This window comes from Dipodomys spectabilis, unplaced genomic scaffold (assembly GCF_019054845.1).
Source record: "Dipodomys spectabilis isolate Male_0828 unplaced genomic scaffold, ASM1905484v1 ptg000149l, whole genome shotgun sequence".
NCBI classification, from domain to species: domain Eukaryota; kingdom Metazoa; phylum Chordata; class Mammalia; order Rodentia; family Heteromyidae; genus Dipodomys; species Dipodomys spectabilis.
The window spans coordinates 1,173,030-1,180,027 of record NW_024870826.1 but is presented as its reverse complement, the minus strand read 5'-3'; the positions used below and the strand labels follow the sequence as shown (position 1 = coordinate 1,180,027).

General features: G+C 35.9%; 1 non-coding gene across 1 annotated transcript; it reads right to left on the bottom strand.

Moving 5' to 3' along the window:
* Positions 1 to 6,632: 6,632 nt before the first annotated feature.
* On the bottom strand, positions 6,633 to 6,737 carry LOC122118410. Its single transcript, XR_006149346.1, has one exon. It is a non-coding gene; the product is annotated as a U6 spliceosomal RNA (small nuclear RNA).
* Positions 6,738 to 6,998: the final 261 nt, after the last annotated feature.

The window sequence follows — 6,998 nt, the reverse complement described above, 5'->3', positions numbered from 1 at the left end:
CATTCCCAATAGAATATTTTATGGAATATAATTTCATCTGTCAATTCAAAAACAGCATCTATTTAAATAAACATATGCTTTGAAACTGGACATTATTAAATTTACCTGAGCACAAAATCGAAAATTTGGAGAGTCACTTGTAGTTCATATCATAATCCCTTCTTAGATGCTACAACTGAGAGGATTGCTATTTGAGACCCTGATGACACATCTTTCAGTTGTCCATCTCCAAAACAACCAACAAAATCTATGCTGGAGGTATAGATCAGGGGATGAAGTATCAGTCAAATAAGCAAACCAAATGAATATATAGCGCTAAGTTCAAACCCCAGTAATAGCAAAAAGAAAATATAAAACTCAAAACTAGGGGAAGAAAGTTTTAAAAATCCAAAGAATGTTTTCATAAAAATGCACTCTCTTTAAATACTTTGTCATTCTATCTTCTCAAAGATCAAGTTACAGACAGAAGTTTAAAAAACACAGGAATGGCTCCAAACTTCTCTACTTCCTCCCATATAGCAAGTAAGTAATAATTAAAGCAAGAAAAGGTTAAGTTACATACAGATATTTTTAGACACAAGTCAAACAAAGTTGAGAAAGGAGAATAAAGTTTAAGTTACATAAGATAAAAAGTTCCAGAAACCAGTGGTCTAATATTTTGCTTCTAATGTACAATATGGTACTGCACATTGAAAAAAAATGCTGAGAATAGATTTTATGTTGTGTTCTTATCACAATTAAAGAGAGAACATTAAATACTGTACTTTAAAAATCATTATTTTAAAGTCATTTTCTATGGTAAATAAAAAATGAAGGAAATATAAAAAGTTTTAACTTGTCACATTTAAGTAGTTTAATAAGGACATTAATAATCAGGAATATATGAAAGCCTTTTGTAGTATTTATTCCTCAAAAATATTTTCATTAGAATTTGAAAGGCACAGCTGTTTTTGTATAAAGGATATCTGAGATAAAATGTACCTCAACAATAATTAATGTTTAAGGTATTTGATTAGCTTTTGGGTTACACGTAGAACCATGTGTGTGTGTGTGTGTGTGTGTGTGTGTGTGTGTGTGTGTGTGTGTGTAAAAATATTGAACAGTATAATGCAAAGTTTTCATTATTGTGTGACAGGTTATACATGTTTAAGTTCCTATTATTTGCAAGTATCATGATTCTTCTTTGTTGTCATTGCTGATGTTGTTGTTCATAGGGTTTGAACACTGGACCTGGGTGTTGTCCCTGAGCTCTTAGCTCAAGGCAAGGACTCTACCACTTGAGTCACAGCACCACTTCTGATTTTCTGGTGATTAATTGGAGATAAGAGTCTCATGGATGTTCCTGCCAAGGCTGGCATTGAACAGTGATCTTCAGATCTCAGCCTCCTGAGTAGCTAGGATTACATACGTGAGCCACTGACACCTGGCTATGATTCTGACTTTTTAAAAATATTTTTATCTTTAAATAGTTAAACAAAAGAGTTCCCATAATTGAGACACAAGAGGTTTTCATCTTTGTTGCGGTTGTTTTTAATGTACTTACAATGTATTATGTGATTTTTTTGTTTCTTTTGTATGTTCTTCCCCCATGATATAACTCGTATTTGATTCCAGTGCCCTGTTTCTTGTAAATACATCTTTCTAATTTGGGAAGGGGAAGGGAAATAACAAAATGCTGAAACAAGGAGACAGGTTGACCTATTGTAACAATGGGATGTACAAGACACTATGTTGAAAACAAACTTTACAACTTTGGTATTGGGGGAGGGAGGAGTTGGGGAGGTGGGGCGAGAAGGGATAGCAGGGGAAAACAAAGGAGAGGACAACAATGATCAATATGAAGTGTACTCATTACCTTATTCATGTAACTGTAATCCCTCTCTATAGTAACTTTACAATAAAAAAGTTAAAAAAAAAATGAATGCACCCATTACCTTACTCATGTAACTGTAACTCCTCTGTACATCACTTTTACAATTAAAATTTTAAAAACCTTAAAAATATAAACTTAAACAAGCACATGAAAAATTACAAAAGATAAAAAATGTTGTATTTTCTCTTCCCCTCCCTGAATTAGAGAAGCATATATACAAGATGCAGGACACTGACATCAAATAGAGTGAAAATAGGAAGTATAACATGGGGAAGGAACATACAAAGCAACAACAAAAAATCACATGGTACATTACAATATATTAGAAAGTAAAAAAGATATTTGTGTCCCTAATGGTTAAATAAGGATACAGCTTGACCTCTTGTAACAATGAGATGTACAAAACACTATGTTGAAAACGAATTTTACAACTTCAGCCTGGAGGGGTTCAGTATAAGTTATGCAGGTGGGATGAAAGGGATGATAGGGGGAAAACAAAGGAGGAGGCAACAATGATCAATAAGAAATGTACTTACTTTGCTTATGTAACTGTAATCCTTCTGTACAGCATTTTTACAATAAAAATTGTACCCAAAAAAGAAAAGAAAAACAATGTTGCAAGGACATTACCATACAAAACAGTAACTTTTTTCTTTGTCTATGATAGAAGATAATACAAATGATAATTTTGTTTTCATAAATCAGAAATACATATAAAAATTCTACATGTATGGTAGATTCATGAGAGATCTCAAAAAATATAGTTCCTTTGAAAGGCTAATTTAAATTTCAACAAAATAAATGCCAGGAAGTGATACTCAAGTGGGTGGGGAAGGGAAGTGAGAAGAAGGGGTTCTACTAATGAAGAGGAGAAGAGGGGGAGAAGACAGTCAAGTTTCCACTATATATCCTCATAAATTAAGAAGAGTACGGGAAGGAGTGAGTAGTGAAGGGATGAGTGAGAATGCTCAAAGCTGTGACACTGATCAAAAATTTATTGTATTCATAAACTGCTTTGTTAAATGGAACTCCTTTGTACAACTATTAAAAATAATTAAAAAGCAATACAAACAACAACAAAAGAAACTTGTTAATGGAACCATACCTTAGAATGCAGTCCATTAAATTTTAATTTCCCTCTTGCCTCCTTCCTGTCAGAACATTTGTTAAATTACTAGAATGATGCACAAGATTAAAAAGCAAGCAAAAATTTGTGCAGGCTAGCCTTGATATGTGATCTTATGGATTTCAGCTTCTCACAGGGCTAGATTTACAGGAATAAGCTACTGGTGCCCAGCCCATTTCCCTTTTGTGAACATGGCTGATCCCTATTTTTGCCACCTACCTTGATAGAACCATGTGGTTTGGACTATATATTCACCATGATGTGAGCTGAATATCCTTCTTTGTTTCATCATTTATCCAGCCACAAGCATTTTATTACCACAATTCAAACAGGACTGTGACTGTAAGGGAAAAGTGTACATGACAAAGCAGCCAGAAGTATATATCATGAACTTTAAAAAGTATTATTTGGGCAGCTCAGAAATCAAATAAAATGGAAATTTACCCAGAGAACAAAATAGGTCTTTCAAATAGTGAGAAACTCATGAGGTTTTAGCAACAAGAGGCAATAACGAGATTGTAGAAAAGGTTAAATAAAAAATATAAAAATTGATAACAGGAAATAAATAAAATCCTTTAGCTACATACTTTATACATAAGAAAATATTCCTTAAAAAGTGTGAAGACATTCAAGAAATTCCAGTGGAAATGAAGTACCCGATTTCAGTTGCCCTCTCACAGACCACTAGAGATCACAATCAATGCAAACAGCAAAGACATTTATTAAAAGCTTGAGCTTGGTCCTCCACGCACTCTGTAACTGGTGACTCTAAGAGGCCCCTAGTACAAAAGTAGCACAGCTTTTATGGTATCAAACAAACAAGTCTAGGGGGTTTCCACACAAGCAAGTTCACAAGTTCAGTGGGTTGATCCCACTTAACTTTTTATGATGGAACAATTAGGCAACTGTTCTGTTCCTTAAGGGTGGGCAGGGTTGATGGTAACCTGCTTTTTTTTTGAGAACTGTTCCTCATTCAGGGTTATTCTGAGGGCAGCACAGCTACAAGTCGGTGGGGTTAATCTTAAAATGGAGTCACTTTAGCTCTTCATTCCCTCCTCTTCTAGAGCATCGGGGACCAATCTTGGTCCCTTAATTGGCACAGTCTTTTATATTTACGGTTTGGTATTGGGATCTCAGAACCAAAAATGGACTGTCCTGATCTCTTTTTACAAGATCCAATTATGAGTAACAAAATTAACAGTACGAAAGGCCCGTACATTTTTTTTAATCCAGAGGATACTAATTTTTCCCAGTTGTTTCTAAAGCTTTCTTTATTACCCTCCTCTTTTTTACAATTCCTTGAGCTTGTTTGTGGCTAGAGTTTAACACTGACCATTTTTTCCTGTTGCTTGTGAAACTAAGTTATCTCAGAACAGCCACAAGGCACCACTGGGATGCAGAAGCTTGCTAGGTTTTGAGGCTAAGAGCAGGGCTGGGTCTCATTCCTTTTACTACCAGCATTGATAACACACTCAGAGTATTACCAAACCAGAGCCAAACAAGGCTGTGACTATAGAGTGGATTTCCAGTCACTATGCACTGAAGTGCCTGAGGCAAGCAAGACAGTGATATCTTTGCCCCCAATATCCACTGTGGGAATAGAGAGGGTTTTTGGATTTCACCAAAATGAAGGTCCCACAAGATCTGAGTTTTCCACTGGCATGCAGTCTCAGGTGATGGAGCCAGGCAGGAGGTCAGTCTTCTTTTACCATGGTGGGGGTGGTCTATGTGACAATGTAGATTTCCTCCAGGTGACTGTCAGGCTGTCTTTAAACTTTACCCATTAGGGTGTGCAGCAGCAGCAGCAGCAGAATCTCTCAGTGGGTCCAAGGGAGTGTCTCACCTCATGCTGGGCTGCAAATTCCTACACAGACTGGTTAAGGATACATTGCATAGGTTTGGCAGGCTTTGGACCCTTGGATTTTAAGACTGTTTAGACAATAGCCCAGGACAATTTACCAAAATTACTTTTTTTTTTTAACTAACGGGATATTTTTGTAAACAGACACAAAAGGCTTAGTCTTGTAACTATCTCTGACAGATGCAATCTCCACACTTGCAAACCTGTTTTTATGCTTTTTTAAAAAAAATAATTATTTTATCTATTTTACCTTGTTTTCCAAAAATGACTCTGGACTCTTGGTTTTAAAAGGGGGCTTCTGTCCCACAGCTCCAGTATCCTTTTTTAAAAAAGTACTAAAACTTTTAAATACCCTCACATAATGTCATTTAAGAATCCCAAAACGAAATAAATTCACATATAATCACTCCAAAATGCTTCAAAAGAAGATGAAGTAAATTTTCTTCTACTTTTAAATTTATTCTGAAAGCCTTGTGCTGGCTGGCCACACCTGTAATCCTATCTACTTTGGATATCTATTCAGGAGCCTGAGATCTGTGGATAACTGTTGGAAGCCAATCAGGGCAAAGTAAATGTAAATCTGAGTGTGTTATCAATGCTGGTAGTAAAAGGGATGAGACCTAGCCCTGCTCTTAGCCTCAAAACATAGCAAGCTTCTGCATCCCAGTGGTGCCTTGTGGCTGTTCTGAGATAACTTAATTCCACAAGCAGCACATTTATTCAAAATACCTTCATATCAGTGTTCTGCATCAATTTCTTTGTTAACGATATTATATGGGTAAAATAGAGAAAATAAACTCTTCCATCTAAGAACATTTTTATACTTTTTATTGTAAAAATACTGTACAGAGGACATTTGCATGAGCAAATAATGAATACATTTCCTAACAAGCATTGTTACCTCCTCCTTTGTTTTCCCCCACCATCCCTTCCCTCCAAACTCCACAATACACTACCCTCCCCCTTCCCCTGCCTAAATTGTTAAGTTCATTTTTTAACAGAGTGTCTTGTACATCTCATTGTTACAAGGGGTCAACCTGTAACCCTATTTAAGCATTTTGTATTTCCCTTCCTCTCACCAAATTAAAGAAACGTATACACAGGATGTAGGTGTACCAACTCCAAATACAGTGAAAACAGGGGTATAGCGTGAGGGGGGGGAACATAAAGAGAAACAGTTAAATCACATCTCACATTATAAGTATGTTAGAAACAAGAGCAAGAAAGAAAATAAAAACACTTGTGTCGCTATCTTGGGGTTCATTTCACTTAATAGCATCTTATCTGGTCATATGCACATAGCTTTTGATCTTTTCTGCTTATCCCAGACATATATTAGGTATTGAAAATAAGGGAAACCATGGGACGTATGTTTCTTTGGACTTGATTTACTTCACTTAATTTTTTTTCCAAGTCGTTCCAATTCCTAACAAATTGGGCCATGTCATTCTTTCTGATGGAGGCATAGAATTCCATTGTGTATATATACCACATTTTCATGATCCATTTATTTACGGAGGGCCAACGGGGTGGGCTCCATATCTTAGCTATGGTAAATAATGCTGCAGTAAACATAGTTGTGCTGGTAGTTTTAGTATGGTCTTGTTTGTAAATCCCCAAAAGTGGGATTGCTGGGTCACAGAGGAGCTTTATATGGAGTCTTTTGAGGAGCCTCCATACTGCTTTCCAAAATGGTAGAACAAGTTTACACTCCCACTAAGAATGCCATAGGGTCCCCTTGTGGCCACATCCTCTCCAGCGTCTGATGTTGTAAAAATATGAAAAGCTTCACGAATTTGCATGTCGACCTTGTGCAGAGGCCATGCTAATCTTCTCTGTATTGTTCCATTTTTTTAATGTGCTGCTGAATTGTGCACAGTACATTTTTATATGTAAACTGGAACTGATTTTCTTAAACTGATTTTCTTAAACTTCAAAAGAAGTAAATTCAAAAGAATTCTTGTGAAATTTTAGAACAATGTATTTCTTACATAAGCACACATTTAAGAATAGTCAAGATTCAAATGTCAAAAACAAAATAATTCCAGATATTTGTTGTTCAAGAGATGTGTAGGAAGAGGAATTCAATTATTCTATACAAGGCACCTGTCACAATGAACACTGCAGCAAGTGTTCAG